Source organism: Rhynchophorus ferrugineus, unplaced genomic scaffold (assembly GCF_030347505.1).
Source record: "Rhynchophorus ferrugineus isolate W39M unplaced genomic scaffold, kcgeb_rfMv2 rfM1, whole genome shotgun sequence".
Classification (NCBI taxonomy): Eukaryota; Metazoa; Arthropoda; class Insecta; order Coleoptera; family Curculionidae; genus Rhynchophorus; species Rhynchophorus ferrugineus.
Genome location: NW_027472580.1, coordinates 22395840 through 22415975, shown reverse-complemented (window position 1 = coordinate 22415975; position 20136 = coordinate 22395840). Strand labels below are relative to the sequence as shown.

Here is a 20136-nt window from a genome sequence, read left to right as displayed (position 1 = left end):
CTAGGAGCTCGAAGGTTTAGAACAAAGACGGCATTAGAAATATGGAAAAACTTTTAATGCCGGCGCGAACTTTCCACATCGCGCCGGTAGCCGCAGAACGCAACGTTTTTCGTTCTCGAACGATCCCCCCCCTCGATCCGCAGCAGCGAAATAGAGCGTCTCTATGGTAGGATCAATAAGAGGCCGTCACCGCCCCATATTCCGGCCCTCTCTCCATCGCTCTATCAGTCTTCGAGGAGTTGTGTCGTTGCGTGGTCGTGTCCTCTGCCAGTTTCAGCGTGCGTGACGCGTTCTACGTAGCACAACACACCATCACCAGCGAAGGAGGAGATTTGCTGTCGGCCAGACGACGTGGATCTTCGACGACGAGCAGTTGATGGGGCGGAAAAGTTGGTGGCTCTTTTTCTTCTTACATGCTTGGTCTCTGTCTGTGTCTTTTCCTAACGATGCATGTCGTTCGACTTGTGTTTGTTGCATGATTGTCGCTGACGTCACTCTGTTGCGTGTCCTGGGCTCACCTCTGATGAAAGTAAAGCTTTTATCATGTCTGTGCTTCACTTTATAGATTAAATTAGCGCCACTGTGTTACTAGGGAAACTTGTTTCCATCGCCGTTTTTTTGTTGTGGAAACCAATCATCCTAAAATACCATCCCAATCAAAACTATAAAGTAACTAGTCACTGTAATTTTTTTAAGGCATAATGCGTGTGCCCCTTTTTGTGTTACATATACACATATTTTAAAAAAATCATTTTACTATATAACTAGTTATATTATTAGCATTATTATTGGTTAAAAACACATATAACTTTGAATTGTTATGTTATAATTCATAGAATATTACCTTGAGAATATCTGAACATATTATTTTTATATTTTCCAATGCCAATTTTTGTTTTCGATTCAAATCATTCTAAAGTACACTCCTAACCAAACCTATCATTATAACGGAATACTGTAATTTTTTATTAATACACAATACATGTACGCCTTCTTGTGTTACGTATACACATATTTCAAAAATTCGCAACTATCATTCTACTGTAAAAACAACTATTACTACATTTATTAGACGGTCCTCCTACTGTTGAGACAGCCGCGGGTTCGAATACTGCTGGAGCATTGTCGTAAATTTATGTTTGATTGTTTAAAATTTGTGATTGTCCTAGGCAAGAGTGTAAAATCCGACAAGGAAAATGATCCCAGTCACGCCAGGCTGGGTAAGACCGGATATCTTCTGGGATAATTTCTAAAGTTGGTCACTCACCAATCGGTAGGTTTAGTGCTGAGAACCGTGGTTCGGAGCCCACGTTAAATTGTAGGTCCAGTCCAGAGAAACCCATATTTGGTAAAAGCAGACTTTAAAATATATTTAAAAAAACTATATTATTACTATTATTATTAGTTAAAAACACATATAATTTTGAATTGTTATGTTAAATTGTATTGAATATTACCTTGAGAATATTTGAACCCAATATCATATTCAATTCTTAATCTTAATTTTAGTACTTATTTGAATTTTAAACTTGCCCAGTATTTTTTATATATATTCTTGATATTATTGATAGAACTAGCTTCCTACTGTAATAATCAAATACTATGAGCAAGACATTTTTAAAACAACAGCACAAAATCAGCACAAAGAATAAAGAAAACAGGAGCTTGTTTTGTAGTATTGAACAAAAATTAAATTGAAGCACTAAATCTTTGTGTCACTATAGTTTAGGTTTATTTTGAAAAATATGTAGGACATGTAGTAGCCTTGGAAATATTTAAACTATCGGTCTGTAAACTAATTTGAAAGAATTTATAATAAATGGTATTTGTGTATATTACGTCGTATCGGGAGCGTTTGTAATCAACTTCATGTTGAAGCCTGTCGTTGCATCGAAATGTGAACAAAATTTTTTTCAGTTTTTTTGCGAGAAATTTTACCTTTTTACTTCAATCTGAAGAAACAGGTGGGGGCTGATGATCATAAAATGCTATTTAAAGCTTATGGTAGCCATGCTTCCTCGATTTCAGCATGTGCAACCTGGTATCGGAGTTTTCGTGGTGGTGACTTTAACGCCGAAGGCAAAGAGAATTCTTGACAGCCCACAAGAGCTTTTGACGAGAATTTGAATGCATCACTAGATTAAACCGTCAATGGAGATCGTTATCAACTACAATTGATGCGTTTGACCTGCGAGCACTGTGAGAAAAATAGTTAAAATATTATCATAGACAACACAGTTATTCATCATGACGACCCTCAAACACTTGTTACAAAACTGGTGAAAACATACCTGCAAACAATAAAATGGGAAGTGATTGAGTGAAGGGAGACCTTGCGTCTTCTGATTACTCTTTATTCCGACATATCGTCTTGATATCTCTGAACAGCGCTTCACTACTTATGAAGATACCAAAAAATGTATCGATACGTGGAAAGCCCTAAACAATACATCATTCTTTCGAGATAGAATCCGTAAATTTCCTGAAAGATGGGAAAAAGTAGTGGATTTCAATGAAAACAATACTTTGAATATAAAATATTGTACCCGTTTTTTACCATAATACTATAACTTAACAAAATCCTTTAAACAGCCTCTAAAATTTCATTATAAAACATTAGCTACGAACCATCTTCCTAGTTTTGTTATTGTGGCGAACTTGAATTTTTTCAAGGTAGGTGTGCTTTCATTACTTGTGTGCATGTATTCCTATCAGTCATATGTCTTGATAATAAAAGCGAGCTATCAACAATTGTTAAATAATCTAACTCAACTCTTTTTTTACTTACCATTTAGTTAAGGTAATTTTTGATGTCAGTAATAAAGAACAGCGTAAATGACCAAACAATGTTGAATAATGGAGCAATACATATTATACGAATACTACATTTAAACGCTCAACGAAGTCTTAAGCATCTTAGTAGTGGAAAAGAAATGAGAAATATCCAAAAGGAAGCAAAATTGAACCACAGAATGAATGAATGGCGCTTAAAATACAAAAATCCATAGGTTAGCCCGAAAGAGCCATATTAAAACCTAATGAAGCTTTTACTGCAAATATTTGTCCAACGACAATTAGATGACGTAAAAATGATCATCAATAGCGAGTATCAAGTGTAAATAAAATAAGTTTAAGTTGAAAAGTGATCCTCTTGCGTGGCAAGGCTTGGCAACACGTTAAAAGAGTGTGAAGGATATATTGTTACAGTTCGAATAAGAAATTCTGATCTAATCAGTATTCACCAGACAGCGTCTTCTGATTACCACTTGTCCAGATCGATACAGCATGGCTAGCACCCGTGTTCGAAATGCTGAAGAAGTGCGAAATTGAATCGATGATTGGCTTGCTGCCAAACCACCAACATCATCATTTCCACACGGTTTTCTTTGACATGTTGCTATACAGATAGGAACATATTGCTGAAAATTATGGAGAATATTTTGTTTAAAATATGTCGTACCAAATGTTCTAAATAAAGGCATTAAACTTGAACTTACATTTAAAAATGATTAGAATTCCTGGAAGCACCTAATAATTTAGATACGTTAAAAGACAATTTCAAGATGTAAAGTATTGTGTAAATAGATTTTGTAGTTTTATTCATCTTACGACAATATATTAAATAGACTCAGTATATCACTATTCAGTATCAATTAATACGGCTGAAAAGTTTGAGGTGTACTTATTAAGGCATAATATCGTAAATCTTTATATAGAATATTAAATGCATTTCAAATAGAAACTATTATTGTAATTAAACTTCCTGTTAGTTACGTCAATACTCAATGGGTTTAAAATAGTAATATCGAAGCCAATTTTATTCGTAATTATATTGAAATAAACTCGTAGTGTTGATAACAATTGAAAATATATTATAACTAATTCTATGGATACATTTTTTATTCTACAATATTCACATTTTTCTTTATATCCATGCAATATATATTTGTAACGAGCTTTTTAATTATAGCGATGCCTTTAATTATTTTGGTGAACTCAGTTCGTATTAAATACTTGTTATAACATTAAATGAGTTATAATAAGTAGTATTTCATTTTCATTACGGTATACGTTATTTTTATATTTTAATTAAAGAAAAAATGCAGCTAAAAGTTGGGGCGTAATAAGCAAGCTAAGAAACTAATAATGAACAAACTTTGCGGATTCGTGTAAATGAGATAGCGAGATTTAAAAGTGGAAGATAACATTTCTGTGGAAGAACTGTTGAATTAATATTAGCTTGAAACTGTGTGAGATATATATCGGTCGAGAAGATATATGCGTCTACGAATCACGGTTGTTGTAGTGAAAAAAGCAAAATCGATAATATGAGAGATGTTATAAAAGTTTTAGTAGCAAATTAAATATTGCTTCAAAATCAACAAGAATGTTACTATATGAGATTGTAAAATATTAATCAATAGATTCCTTGCCGAATGAATAAAACATTAACTTTTAGGCAAAATTCAACTTTCTTTATTTCCAGATTTGAACCGAATGTTTTTAAGGTCTTCTAACAGCTGATGATCACTGAGTACGAGGTTTGGACAATACGGTGGGTGTTAAAGCAATTTGAAACATAATTTCTTCAAATTGACTATCACTTTAATGTATCTATGATGATGTTAAATTAAACTCCAAATAAAATGGGGTGGGGGGTGTTAAATTATTCTAACTACTTCTTGGCCAACATTCAAAAATATAATAGCTGCTTCCAAATGACACTACTTAGCGAAACTTATATTGTACATGACAATTTCATCATACCATAAAAGTCATCTGTAACATTCAAATTTGTATCTGAAATAACATCTTAAACAATCGCAGATACAAGGACAAATCTATCACTAACCAGGAACGCTGTTACCACTATCACATACAGATAATAGATTCTTACAAATTTATTTCAAGGGCAACTGAACAGTGGAACGAAACATAATCCAAGGGCTACAAACACTTTTTCATCAGAACAACGATATAGATAAAAAAATAGCGTTGGATCGAATGCCATCTGACAGCCATAATATTGTCCTCAGTTCTGATAAAATACCTGGCAGTGAGTAAGTTCCTCGTTCAATTCACTGACAATCGATAAAGTGGCTATTGTTATTGTCGGAGAAAATTTGAAAAATAGACGCAAGTGATACGAAATTCACCGGGTCATCTAGTGTTAGATTATAAAATATTACAATATAACAGGTCAATTGAAAATTCCCCGGCCTGACACAGAGATGGCGCTACTAGAATTAAATCCACACCTATTTTTTAGTTAGCCCTAATGTTCAAAAGATGTGTGTATAAATTTGACAGCTGTCGGATCATTAGTTTGTGACATTAGTTAGTAGTTTGTGACATGGATAAAAAGGAAATTCGCGTGTTGATAAAATACAGAAGGGAAAAAATACAGTTGAAGCAAAAACTTGGCTTGATGCTGAGTTTCTGGACACTGCCCCTAGAAAATCAACCATCAAGGATTGGTATGCTAAGTATAGACGTGATGAAATGAGCACCGAAGACGGTGAACGCAGTGGACGTTCGAAAGAGGTTGTTATCGACGAAACCATTTAAAACATCCTCAAAATGATTTTGAATGACCGTAAATTGAAATTGAATGAAATAGCAGATACTCTAAAGATATCAACTGAACGTGTACATCATATCATTCACGAATATTTGGGCATTAGAAATCTCTGTGCAAAGTGGGTGCCGGGCGAGCTTACTTTTGACCAAAAATAACGAAGAGTTGATGATTCTTAGCAGTGCTTGAAGATGACCAAGGGTAATAAACCCGAGTATTTGCGTCGATATGTAGCAACGGATGAAACGTGGCTCCATCGTTTCACTCCGTAGTCCAATCGACACTTATCCGAGTGGACTGCACACGATGAACCCGTTCCAAAGCGTGGAAACACGCAACAATCGGTTGGCAAGGTTATGGCACCTGTATTTTGGGATGCGCATGGAATAATTTTGTTAATTACCTTGGAAAAGCAAGGACTATCAACAGCGACTACATAGCGTTATCAGAGCGTTTGAAAGATGAAATCGCCGAAAACGACCGCATTTGAAGAAAAAGAAAGTGCTGCTTCATTAAGACATTGCACCGTGTCACATGTCAGTGAAAACTATGGCAAAAATCCATGAATTGAGCTTCGAATTGCTTCCTCATCTACCGTATTCTCCAGATCTGCCCCACAGCGACTATTTCTTATTCTTAGATCTCAAAATAATGCTCGCTGGGAAGAAATGTTCGTTGAATGAAGGAGGTGATCGACGAAACTGAGGCTTATTTTGAAGCAAAGGAAAAATCGTACTACAAAAATGGTATCGAAAAGTTGGAAGGTCGCTATAATTATGTTGAATAAATAAAACTAATTTTGCCAAAAAAATGTGTTGTACTATGGTAGGCCCGGCACTTTTCAATTGACCTGTTATACATGTTATATATGATAAATTTTAAGTAACTTCTGTATTACAATTAATCTTCCCTCCATCCATTTACTTCCATTAGGTACTCTGTTGCTCTTTTCATGGATACACAATGTATTTATTTATACAAACAGCTGTACATTGTTTGAGGAATTTATCACGATAAATGTCTTCTCCTGCTTTCGTTTAAGAGGGCTTTCTGGCTTTTATGAATTTTATAGTCACTTGTTATAAGACTACCCTATTATATAGCATGATTTATAGGTAATTTTTTGCGTATAAAGTGGATCTCTACATATATTTAACAGAAACGCTTATTTCAAATTCTTTTGTGCTTTAAAGGGAAAGCTTACTTTTATTTTTCCGCCAATTTGCTTGTAAATCTCCTACATATTTAATTCGGTTCGTATGTTAGATAAATAAAAAATGTAAAGGACAATACTTAATGTAGGATATCATTTATATTTTTGTTGAAACGAGATACATTAAGTGCGTGTCTCATTTCTGAATGTTGTACTACGGTATAACTAATTTTTTTAAAATGTATTTGTTACATTGTTATTTTTCGTTGCCAACTAACCTACAATTTATCTTTACAATAACTTAAATATAAGTCAGGTCAGGTATAGGTCATATCTTAGTCTCTAATAATGCTTGTGTATTAACATTGCTGTTTTTCTATTAAATTCACCTCAGTTCACTAAACAAGATCAAATGGTTTGATACTTTTGAGTATGTGTCTTATTCTGGTGTTATCCAAGAGTTGTACTACTTGCGATGCGATTTTCTTGATTTCCTTAGTGACAGTCTGAAGGTATCGGTGTAAGTAATCAGTTCTGAATGCATCTACAGTACTTCCCAGAACTTTGGAGAACTTGTAATTATATAATTTTCGGGGATCATTCGTATAATTAAATTCTTGCTAATACGTGTTTCTATAATATTAATTCATGATGTACTGATAAATGTGATTTTATTCCAGTTAACCATGATATTTTCTTATATTTTAAGTATACCAATATGATTAGAAAATTATTACAAGTAAAAATCATAGTACATTAATAATAATTTATGTGAAAAAAAGTAATTCCATAAAGACCATTAGATGATTTTAGACTAAGAGTTGCAAATAGTCGAAAATGTGGAATAAAATCTAGATACATTTAAAATAAAGGCAGTTATAGTATGACTGAATTGTTAGCATTTTGAAGGATTTACAAAGGAAGCATAACTGATTAAATCGACCTTTTTTTAACAATCTATGTATAGTTAATGATCTGTTATTAGTAGTTACTTGTTGAATGTGAAAGGTCTTTAAAAGTGTGAACCTAAATTTTTACTAAATCACGGAGGATAGCGTTGGGTGAATCAAATACTAATAAACATTTAGTTATCAACAGATTTAAAAATATTTAAAAATCACAACAAACATTAGAACTCTCAGAGAGATAAGAAAATGTAATAGATATTATTGTACGATCTCAAAAAAGAATGCCTACAGGTTTTCTTACAATAAAGCCTTTAACACTACAAAATAATCCTTCACAATGAATGCGCAGTTTTTATAGATAATCAGGCGAAATTCCGTTGTAAGAAGAGATCAGCAAATTCATTATCATATAAATGGTTAAATTATTTTTAGGCGAGTCCTGTAATGGTAAATAAGCTTTAGCTGTTAGATAACAGATAGCCCTGCGTGTAATAAATTGTTCCCAGTGACAGATATATTTTTTATTTGATAGCTTAGACATATAACACTATAACAAACACTCGCGGGTGGTTTCTATTTCTTGCAGTATTTTTTGTTTTGCTACATAAATCGGCATAGAATTTCAACGTATTCTTATAGAAGTTTATGGAGAATTGAAACTTTAAAACTAGTTGTAAAGTGGTTTTGATATTTTAATCAATTTAATTTATTTTAAATTTTAATCGAAAAAAAAAATTTTGAATATAACAGTTCAATGGAAAAGTCCCCGGCCTGACACATAGATGGCGTTACTAGAATTAATCCATGTTTTTTAGTTAGCCCTAATCAACAAAAGATGCGTGTATACATTTGACAGTTGTCGAATCATTAGTTTGTGAATTATACATTTTTGAGTGAAGCAATTTTTCTTATTGTGAAAAAATGGATAAAAATTAATTTCGCGTGTTGAAAAAATATTGGTTTTTGAAGGGAAAAAGTACAGTTCAAACAAAAACTTGGCTTAATGCCGAGTTTCCGGATACTGCTCCAGGAAAATTAACCATCTAGGATTGGATGCGAAGTTTAGACGTGGCGAAATGAGCATCGAAGGCGGTGAACGCAGTGGACGCCCAAATGAGTTTGTTACCGACGAAAACATTTAAAAAATCCACAAAATGATTTTGAATGACCGTAAATTGAAATTGAATGAAATAGCAGACACTCTGAAGATATCAACTGAACGTGTAGGAGGAACATTATCAGCGACTATTATATACCGTTATTGGTCCGTTTGAAGAACGAAATTGCTGAAAACGCCCGTGTTTGAAGAGAAAGAAATTGCTGCTTCAACAAGACAATGCACCGTGTCAGAAGTCAGTGAAAACGATGGCAAAAATTCGTGAATTGGGCTTCGAATTACTTCCTCATCCATCGTATTGTCCAGATCTGACCCCTGCAACTAGTTCATGTTCCCAGATTTCAAAAGAATGCTCGCTGGGAACAAATTTTCCGAACGAATGAACGAACGAATGAAGAAGATCGCCGAAACTGAGGCCTGTTTTGAAGCAAAGGACAAATAGTACTACAAAAATGGTATCCAAAATTTGGACGGTCGCTATAATTAGTGTATCAACTTTGAAGGGATTATATTGAATAAAAAGAAAATATATTTTGCCAAAAAAATGTGTTTTACTATGGTAGGCCGGGAACTTTTCAATTGATCTATTATCTAATATATAACATTGAAATTAAAGGTAGATATATCGGTGCTACATGAATTATAACCGAAATATTTTAACAGAAATATTCAAAATGTTGCTTCATTGCCAATAAAATAAGTCAGTTTGTATCGTGTTGTTAATGAATAAAAAATAAAAAATTATTTTAGAATGACAATCCTGTATGTTAACCGAATACCCAAGGCCATTGTGCGTGCCAAACCTTATCAAAGGCTAATGCTATATATATAAGAATATAGCTGTACCTTTTATCGTTATAAGCTTTTTCAATGAATTCTATTTTGTAAAATGTATGATAAAAAATTAAACTAATATATTGGTATTAGGTTTTTTTCTCCCTATAAATAATTGACAACAATTGAACATGGTGTTTGTGTGAGTTATATATTATCCAAGATAGAATATATTGTGAACGTTTAAGATGTTTTGCTTTATTTGTTAAAAGATACATCTATTTTTCACGTTATAACTCAGCATGTGAATTTCTTTCGGCAGCAGCATGCGTAATCTCGAAATGATTAATGAGGCATCCAAAAAAGTTTATCTCGCTCTATAGGTACGTACATCAAAACAGCCACTCCGACGAAAAATATGGGTCATGCGATTCCGAGGAGTCTGGCAGGTGAAAAATGCCAACATTTTCTTTATCCTCGCTGCCGCTGTTCATCGGCCTTTGTTACAAATAAACAGGCAGGTTGTTGTAGTGACATGGGTTCTGCTCAATAAAGGCGACGAGTACAATTTTCTTCCCGTTCAGTTTGTTAGATTTTTTTTATAACATCTTTATTAGATACGCTTAGTACAATCTTAATTATTATTATTATTACACTTAATTTATTACTACTTTCCCTATGTGCTTGGATTAATTAGCAAGCAAGACGAGTGCGAGAAAATACATCAGTATGTATTCCTCAATTATAAAATTACAATTATTTATTAATTATTAACTTATAGCTATAGTTTACACTAATAATACACACTAAATGTTCATACAAGTTCGTATGGTTTTGTTCGTTTCGGTCTCCTGACATCCTATGCGCTGTCCAGCAGTTGTATTGCTTCTACGTTAGAATGATTTAGTAATCTTCTTTCGTGTTTCAAGGCGAAATCCTGCACAACTTCGCAAATCCATTTGATTTCCAGGTCATCGTGCAGTTCTTCATTGGTTACATAGCGATAGGCATTGGTAATCAATCAAAGAATCTTGTTTTGACAGCGCTGTATGACTAACTGATTTGAATTTTTAGTGCAACCCCATATTTGCACCCCATAGGTCCAAATTGGCTTTATAATTGTATTATAGATCAACCTCTTTGATTTTAGATCAAGTTGAGAGTATCTTTCGACTAACCAGTATAGTTGTTTTATTTTGGTTCTAATGTGTTTTGCTTTTTGTCTAACGTGATGCTTCCAATTTAATCTACCGTCAAGATGGATTCCAAGGTATTTTGCTGATTCTGCTTGAGGAATTGGGCATCCATTGAGTGATATAATTAAGTTTTTATTATTTCGCCTTAATGCAAAATTAACGTGGACAGATTTGGAGCTATTAAGTTGAATTTTCCAATATTTTATCCATTTGTAGATTTTGTTGACTGCCACTTGCACTTTTTCTATTTATCTTTTGCCATAATAACTGTGTCATCAGCAAAGGTTTCAAGAAGTTGTTGGAATGTCAGCAGTGTAGAGCAGATACAGGAGAGGTCCTAAGACGCTACCTTGTGGAACTCCAGCCGAGATATTTTTAAATGTCGAGAACGCCATTTCGTGCGATACTCTAAATTTTCTTCCGAATAAATATGACTCCAGCAATTGACAATAGTTACGCGGTAATAATTAAAGCATTTGCAACTTCTAGAGAACTTTTAATATCAAATTTGCTGCATTGGTTTTTCACTTTTTTTGTCTATATTATTGATTGAAATGTTGTCTATATTCATCTATGTATATTGTGTTGATAAATTATATTTCGCTATTTTCATCCAAAAAATTATATGTTCTTGTTCCTTCTTATTTTTAAAAGTAATAACATAAACTACAGTTTCCTATAGCATTGGGAACTATCAACTGAAAATAGTAACAAGTCTATTGAAAAGTTCCCAGCCTACCAGAGTAAAACACATTTTTTGGCAAAATTTGTTTTCTTTTTATTTAATATAATTCCGTTCAAGGGTGATACAGTGATTATAGCGACCCTCCAACTTTTCGACACCATTTGTATAGTAAGATTTGTTCGTTGCCTCAAAATATGCCTCAGTTTCGGTGATTCACCTCTTCATTCGACGAAAATTTCTTCCCAGCGAGCATTCTTTTGAGATATAGGAACAGCAAATAGTCGCAAGTGGCTAGATCTGCAGAATACGCTAGATGAGGAAGCAATTCGAAGCCCAATTCATGGATTTTTGCCATCGTTTTTACTGACCTGTGACATGGTGCGGCCGTTTTTCGGCGATATTGTCCTTCAGACGGCCCAATAATGCTATATAATAGTCGCAGTTGAGCATGTCCATGAGTATTCTAAAATACAGGCGCTATAACCTTGCCAGCCGACTGTTTTCGATTTCCCACGCTTTGGAGCGTATGCAGTCCACTCGGATAACTGTCGATTGGACTTCGGAGTGAATTGATGGAGCCATGTTTCATCCATTGTCACATATCGACGCAAAAACTTGGGTTGCTTTTTGTTCAAAAGTGAGCTCGCGCTGCACCCACTTTTCACAAAACTCTCATGCCCAAATATTCGTAAATTATATGATGTACACGTTCAATTGATATCTTTAGTGTGTCTGCTATTTCAATCAATTTCAATTTACGGTCATTCAAAAATTATTTTTTGGATTTTTTAAATATTTTCGTAGGTAGCAACCTCTTTTGGGCGTCCACTGCGCTCACCATGTTCGGTGCTCATATCACCACGTCTAAACTTAGCACACCAATCCTTGATGGTTGGTTTTCCTGAGACAGTGTCCGGAAACTAGGCATCAAGCCAAGTTTTTGCTTCAACTGTATTTTTTTCCATTCAAAAAGCAATATTTTATCAACACGCAAAATTCCTTTTTATACATTTTTTTCACAATGACAAAAGTTGCTTCACTCAAAATGCTGTAATTCACAAACTAATGATCCGACAGCTTTCAAATTTATACACGCATCTTATGAGAGTTAGGGCTAACTAAAAAATATGGATTTAATTCTAGTAACGCCATCTATGGGTCAGGCCGGAGACTTATCAATTAACCTGTTAATTTCTATTTCAGTTAAACGCACGCTTCGTCTGTTTTTCTGTTCATGATAACAGATGGAGATGTACGAATTCCTTGCCGTATTATGCCAAAATTTAATGATAACAAGAACAAAGAACAAAATGATTCTTGTTGCGTTGTTAGTAGTCAAGTCATGAATGAGGTTCTCCATTATAAATAGTAGCAAAAATTGTAGTAACTGGTAATAATTAGATATTGTTTTAAACATAATATATATTAGTAATGATTTAAATTTTAATTTATAGGTGAGATGTAGCTAGAATTTGTTGAGAGTGATAGTCAAATAATTTGAAATTCACAGAAGAAGAAATTAGACAGCATTCTAAGATCTAAGAACGATGTACAATGATACTATGAAATAATTAATTTTGTTAACAAAAGTAGACCTGTATCAATTAAACAAAGTATAAAACTATCAACGACACCCTAATGATCTAATGACAAGGAAAATACAATACATTATTTTACAAGTAAAAAAATTATTGTTTTTTAAAAATAATGATGTATTGACTGAGATTTCTTTCAGCGTAAAAGTACGATAATCCATTCATTTTAGTCTAATAAATGTACAATATGTTAATCGAAAGCTCGAGGCGGTCAATTCATTAATGGGTATTGTGGATCAAGAATAGTAGCGATCATAGTTGGAGATTTTTAGGAGAATTTCACATATAATGGTGACTTTTTCATTTGGTTTTAACTGTAATGGCTGGGTTTGATCTAAACCATTTTAGTATTTTTATGGTAATGTTTCTTGGAGTTCTTGTTAATTGTTTAAATAAGTAAAATAGAAAGGCATGCAGAAATTACATTTATTATTTTATTTTATTCAATATTTTTTGAAATGTGCTATTTCAAAAAAAATTCAACATTTATTTCGCTCCTTATATATAGTTTCAACATCAAAATTATTTATCAAATTTGTGTATATTTATTTATAAAAAATAATGACGTGTAATATAATGTTTTTATAAAAATAGAACGGCTGGACATATAATAAATATGTTTTAATTATTTCGTTTTATTCAACACTTTTTTAAATAAAATGTGCTATTTCCAAATTTATTTAGCTCCTGAATCCATTTACCTGCTTATATTCGACATTAAATCTTATAATCACGATAAATGTAAATGTAAGTAAATAAATTTATATGTACGTATGCTCCAAAATGGGATTATTCTCTGTTTTAATTGGAGCTCAATATGCTCACGCACCAAATTCGGAAATGTTGTGGAGTAACGTATTCTGAAAAAAGTAGTTTCGGGAAAAGTTTTTTTTTAAGTTTCAGCTAAAGTTACGCACAGTCTAATCCTTCAATAGTACTTTATTCCAGCTTTTTTTTCAGTTTGCCATACCCGCTCTTTTCATTGAGATTTCCTCTACTTGAAAAACTGTCTGGTTTTCTTTGAAGCGTCAGAAGCTAGTATTTAGGAGCGCACAATCCGAGCATTGTCACTTTTAACGGCAAACGCATAGGCTTGAGGGAAATGGAAAATGGGAATGAAACTTTCATTAAAAATTCAAACGGCTATAAAAGTTACAATTTCAATCGTGTGGGTTCCAGCATATAAATGTTTAGGTGCGAAAGTCCTCATGAATGTATACGGAGATTCATTATTATTTTAGTTGTTTCTGAACCTAAACATAGGACCTCTTAACGTATATTCGGAACACGAAAGATTTTATGAGGGAACACTATGACAGGTAGACTTTATAGTCGGAAAATAATTTAAATTTCTAACAATCTTCTTAAGGGCATATTCATAAAGTATTAAATTCTGAAAATATTAAAAAAAAACAATGATTTTTTAACATTTTTTAATTAGAATACCCCCAGGTATACTTTTTCAACCAAGTGATCAAGGTTAAGTCATCTTGGTTCTTCTGCTACTATCTGTGTACGCCAATTTTCATAAAATTAATCACTGAATCCTATCTAATGCATTTACCATATCTACAAAACAGTCAGTATTCATTCTCTCTTCATACGTTCTAACCTAACGCTCATGTGTTAATTTTGAACAATTACAATCATATCTGTGCACACAAATCTTTCATGCCCTAAAATGTATACTTTCCAGAGAGACAATTTTCTCCAGTTTGTGTATTTACTGTTCTTATACATTACGTATATTTGGTCTCGATAGAGCCAATATCAAGATGGTCAAGATTCGTCACCCATTTTGTACGTAGACGGATTATCTTGGGTGAATATAATGTATTATTATTCATTTTGTAAGCGATGTTTTTCACAGTACCCACGCTAATATTTAGCACGGCAACATTTTCAATAAAATTGTAGGGATTTATTTAATATCATCAATAATTTCCTCTCTAACGGAAATTATTGGCAAAAGGGGGCCTCTATTATCTCGTTCCTTTTCGAAATATTTTATTAAAGCCGCAATCAATTTGTGACCGTAACTATCTGATGAGCGATTTCAAATTTATTAAAATAATCAAAGCGCTAAAATAACTTTTGTCGGTTTTTAATCTGTAGCAATAATAAGTAGTATTTTGTAGCCGGTCGCCGTCCGTTTGTCAGACGTATGCAAAATTCTTTAGTACAATAGTGTTGTGAGAATTTTTAACCTATAAATTATTGTGGCTGTATAATTAACTGTAGTTTTCAGATATACTATAACGTTAAAATAAATTCTATTTTATAACATTTTTGTTCAACTATTTTATTTAGATTAGAATTTTATTGTATGTCAAAGCCAAACTGAACTAAAACTCAGAGTTAATGCAGCAACATTGCAATGTTTCGACGCCACAAATATCCACGACGCATTACTAAAATAACTTCGAATAGACTATAACAACTTTGCTTTCAATCCAAAGAAAACATAGTAAACTTTAATTCTACAAAAAGCCTGCGTTCTGCAGCAGTTAATCAGGATAAATATACTTGAAATTAGAGCGAGAGGGGCGGTCCTCGCTTAATTGTAGTCTCCCTTTCAGTTGTTCGACTAAGAATTTAATCGAATTTACGGGGATTGTAAATGTTCATTATTTTCTTTTCAATTCTGTTATTGTGTCGAATTAAGTTTATATACGAGTGTAATTTAGAACCGGGGTTTCCAATTAGAATTTCAATCATATATATGGACGGGATCCACCGATTGGTTTATTTTTAAAGCGAATGCTATTTAGACTTTGGCTTACTTCTTTCGCAATTAAAATGCTTTATGCTCTTTTTATTTTTATGGAGATATGTTATATCAAAAATTCTATTAATTTGACGAACCACAAACAGTTACGGTACACACGTTTATACAACTAATTGTGACTTTTTTAGTGTTGTATGGAACTAAATCAATTTAAGATATCACCGTTTGTATCGGAAAAAATAGGAGTAGCATACAATACAATTACATATAAACCGCTACAATTATGTATACTTTCTAAACTGTAGTGCTGATATATAAACATATTTCCCTATGTTTATACTATGGTTGCAGTAAATTTATTTACATTTTACTTAATTTAATTAATATTGTTCTGCATTAATATGTCCTATTTATATACTAATTTAGAAGTGCACCAGATGTACTGGAAAATCATTACCGGTTTTTCCAACAGATGTCGCTAGGCTTAAGTATCCAATGTTATGATTTCAGACATATGCAGTTTAATTCTGTTGACATTAAGCTTCAAAGATATACATATTATATTTTGCGAAATTAACACCGTCATAGATTTATACCTTTTCGAAAATTCCATTTCGCATGTCGCATTTGCGGCACTTATTATTTTCTTATTAAAATAAAAGAAAAAAGTCGCTGAAAGTCATCGTTTGCAAGAAACTTATGGTGAGCACTCTTAAAAACATACGAGGCGTGATTTCAAAAATTCAAAAGTGGCGATTTCGATGTTCAAGATAAAGAACGTTGGGATAAACCGAAAGACAGTTTGAAGATGCGAAACTGCAAGAGTTATTGGACGAAAAGCCAACCCAACATCAAAAACATTAGGCAGAAGCGTTAAATGTGACACAAGAAACGATTAGAGACCAATTTCGAGCAATGGGAAAATTTCAAAAGATGAGAATATGGATGTCACATCAACTGAATTACAGGCAAATGGAAATTTGAGAAATCGTCTGTGAAATGCTGCGTAAGTCATGTCTGCATGGAATAGTGATGGGTGATGTAAAGTGGATTTATTTTGAAAGCCCTAAGTGCAAAAAAATGGCGAAGCTGCAATGATCTGTGTTTGGTGGGACCAGAGTAGCGTGGCGTATTACGAACTGTTGAAACTTAGTGAATTAATCGAAAATAATCGATTAATCGAGAAACGTCCAGTATGGGCCTGAAGACACGGTAAAGTGATTTTACAGCACCATAACGCATCGCGCTAAGGAAGCGTTGAAAGCCCTTGGGATATCACGGTAATATCCAGAAGTTGCGCCGTCCAAATATCTCCATTTTTTCGCATTAAAGGGATACGCGCTTGCAGAGTAGCTCATCGCCTCGAAAATCGCTCGATAAATAATTTTACTCAAAGGACAAACACTCCTTTTGGGATGACAACCATAAATTGCTTGAAAGATGGACTATATGTATAGAATCAAATGGCCAATACTTTGAATAAATACATTTTTCCATTTTCTTAATAATTATATAGTTTTCTTTTTTCCAAAAAGACGGTAATGACTTTCCAGTCCGATGGTATATCTATGAAATTAATATCAAAGCAGTTTATAATCGCTGGAGGATAAATATAGAGAAAATGCTTAGTAGCATTTTTGAATTTATGATTTTTTTTGCCATGGTTCACTATTATTCGCTGAATCCGCTTGTTGTTCCTTCAAACCAATATCAAATCTGCAGAAGAACTCAGAAGAAATAATATTCGTCGGGGATCAAAATATTTGGTGGTTAACTATAACTTTGTTGATTGACAGACACACCTTTTTTTGGTGCACGTTTACCCAGAGAAACCTACTGCTGACTGTTTTTTATGTCTGGCTGTTTTGTAATATATTAGTTTGCGGCTGAGTGTTGTTAAGAACTGCGATGAAAAGGTTATGTATTGTTATTTCCTGAGCATCCACCATCATTCCGTCGATTTTATCGACGATTTCTGACATTACGGCCTCTTTTAGACGACTTGAACACTCAGTGCCGATAGTGCTAGTTCGACTGCAACAGAGCTCAATAAACCCGTTTCTTAACTATTGAAACTAACGCTGAAACTTCCCCATATTAGCTATCAATCTTTTGATATATATTTGATGATATTTTTTTTGCGTCAAATATAATACTTAATCAGCACTCGAAAAAAATTGTCTTTCTATATTTGTTAAAATTCGAGGGAATATCTGCTGTCATCGGATGCCAAACACATATTATATTTCACAGTTTGCTAAAAAAGTTATAGAGGTTAATGACTAAAGTGACTAACTGCTCTCGTATGTTCCTACTACTGGTCCTGCTAATGCCCTATAAGCTTTCAATATTCTGAAATAACTTTATATAATATTAATTAATGAATTAACTTAAATTAACTTTAATTAACTTAACAATAATATTTCTACAAGCAAGAACCAATTTCAATTCAATTGCAAGAACAAAAAAAATTGACTGACTTTAAAAAATAAACAAGTAACTCACTAAAAATTAAAAAATAATCAAATTTAGATTTTTAGCACGAAAGAAGATCATTTTAAAATAAAATATGTACATAATAATCGTTGTAAGAACTAAATAAAAATAAACAAAAACCTTATTTAACTAAACTGTCCAGTTCAGTCAGATAGAAACACTAGTTCGTCAGTCAGATAACCCCCCCCCCTTTTTGATTCCTTCAAATATTGCTTTGTAATTCAACTGTAATTGAATATTTTCAAATTTAATTTAATATTTGTTTATGTTCAAAATTATTAAACACAACTTAGAATTTTTAAAATGTTTCTAGACATTTTTAACATTATCTACGAGAAATTTATTTAATTTATAATTTATGAATATTCAAAGTTAACTGCTCCCATTTCATGCTAAATTAGCAGCACTTACTTTATTCTTATGTTTCTACTTAATTTAGTTATTAAAAGATTACTCTATAGATTTCTGGTAAACAAAAACTTTCAATTTGTTTTCGATGTCTTTGGTCGACCTTCAGCACTCCATTCAGCTAACAATAATTTTAGTTCAATTGAGTAGCATCAGATCCATGTTTCACCATAAAACTTTTTTATTCTCATCGATTATGATCATAGAGATGAACATAATAGAGAAGAAAACTTAATTTTCACTTTTTTTTTCAATGCAATGAGGGTATTCAAGGTAGTTATTTAATTTGTAATTGATGGTACTTTAACAAATGTGTTCTTACTTGGGCAATAAGCATTATTTAAGTCCTCAATTGGTTTTCACCAATATTTCTAGTGTATTAAACTTCGATTAATCCTCTCTTAAAGGGTTTGCATTCAGTGGCTAGTATTTCAGTGGTTGTTGCACTATGAAATAATTGATCCAAGTATAAAAGTATATTATATAGTATAACTAAAAACATGCTGCAACGATCATAAATGTCTTTGATTATTAATCCAGTCAGTTTGCGATGGTTGATAATCCATTTATTGAAGACAGCCAAATACTTCTTTAAGGTAAAACGATTCTGCATTGCTTTACTATCTGTGCATTAGGGTACACAACACTTCCTAGATCGAGAACCCACTTTACTTATTTTACTACCTACTAATACATATTAGCGTTGGGGACTATCGACTGAAAACAGCCGAAACAGTCGAAATAGTCGATAATCAAAAAATAGCTCTTGAAAATAGTAATTTTTAGTCATATGCAGGATTCGACTTTTTTCCATTCGTGATGTCAGTCGAAGATGTAGGAATTTTTGTCTGTATAAATTGTTAGATAGGAAAGGACGGAGCTAATTGCTTGGAGAGGTTAATTTTAAACGTGTTTATATTTTACAAGGGTAGTCTAAGCGAGATAGATATAATATTTTACGTATAACTGATATAATTCAGTTAGTGCCATTTTATGGGCTTTTCAAAAATCCAATGGGTTTTCTAAACGCCCAGTCATTGGCACTTTCAAATACTGCTTAATCTGTAAAGTTGATGCAGTGCTTGGAGTAATTATTTCTTTCATTCCAGCCATTTTTTTTATCAAAATATCTCCAGATGTCAATACAATACATTCTCGATCAGTAGTTATGTCTTGAGTTTCGAGTTGTGGAACTATATTTGTATTTTTTGAAGATAGAATGGAAGCTACCTCTTTTGTGATAACTTTTTGTATCGCCTCAGCATTATTTGCAATACCAAATTCTGCTTTTTTAAACCTAGGAACTAAAAATGTGGATTTCCCGCATATCGTGTTAATTTCTAAAAATGCCGGTCTTTTATTGATGACACCTAATAGAAAATTTGGTAATTTTTTTCCCCATTCACTTGTTAAAATCCTAGATTTGATGGAATGTTGCAGTCCTCTTATTAACGGTATAATTAAAGACATCGTGGGATATCTTTCACCAGATAACTCA

General features: G+C 32.9%; 1 protein-coding gene across 1 annotated transcript in view; it reads left to right on the top strand.

Annotated features, from left to right (window-relative positions):
* Positions 1-219: 219 nt before the first annotated feature.
* The window catches only part of LOC143206494 (uncharacterized), an 80212-nt gene continuing 60295 nt past the window's right edge, over positions 220-20136 (top strand). Inside the window, exon 1 of the mRNA XM_076419063.1 lies at positions 220-389. The gene's annotated coding sequence lies outside the window, so the exon portion shown is untranslated. The remainder of the gene's footprint in view (positions 390-20136) is intronic.